This window comes from Hipposideros armiger, unplaced genomic scaffold (genome assembly GCF_001890085.2).
Source record: "Hipposideros armiger isolate ML-2016 unplaced genomic scaffold, ASM189008v1 scaffold_58, whole genome shotgun sequence".
NCBI lineage: Eukaryota > Metazoa > Chordata > Mammalia > Chiroptera > Hipposideridae > Hipposideros > Hipposideros armiger.
Genome location: NW_017731408.1, coordinates 5,033,249 through 5,034,023, shown reverse-complemented (window position 1 = coordinate 5,034,023; position 775 = coordinate 5,033,249).

Genomic DNA, 775 nt, shown 5'->3' with positions numbered 1-775 from the left:
AGATCCAGTCAAATCTTTTGTATTGATTTATAATATAATTTTATTGTGATCAGAGAATATATCTTACATGATTTCAGATTTTTTTAAATTGTTGAGATTTTTTTATGGCCTAGCCTAAGTATATCTTATAAAAGTTCCACTCACATTTACAAAAAATATGTGTTTTGCAGATGTTACATACAATATTCTATAGTTTTAGTTTGGTCAAAGTAGCTGGTGGTATCATTTAAATCTTTTCCATCCATACTGATTTTTTTGTCTAGTTGATTTACCACATACCAATTAAGGAATGTTGACTCCAGTTACATTTGTGAATTTGTCTATACTTCCCTTTAGTTCTGCTAGTATTTTATAACTCTGTTATTAGACATTTAGTGCGAATTTACTATTATTGTCTTGGCTCTGTTTAGCATTATGAAATGTTTCGACCTGTGGTAATACTCCTTGTCTTGCAGTTTCTTTTATGGGATATATCAGCTTTCTTGTGACTAGTGTTTGCATGGTAAATCTTTTTCTATCATTTTCCTTTCAAACTATTTGTGTCTTTTTCCTTAAGTGACTCTTCTGTAATAACCATTTGGTGTCACTTTTTTTATCTAGTCTGACAATCTGCTTTTTAATGGTAGTCGATTTATGACTCCATTAGACCATTTACGAGTGTTTAGTCCATTTACTTTTAATATAAGTACATTTAGGGCCAATTTGCTGCTGTTTGCTTTCTATTTACTTTATCTGTTTTTTTATTGATGTTGTTGTTATTGTTCCTCTGTAACCT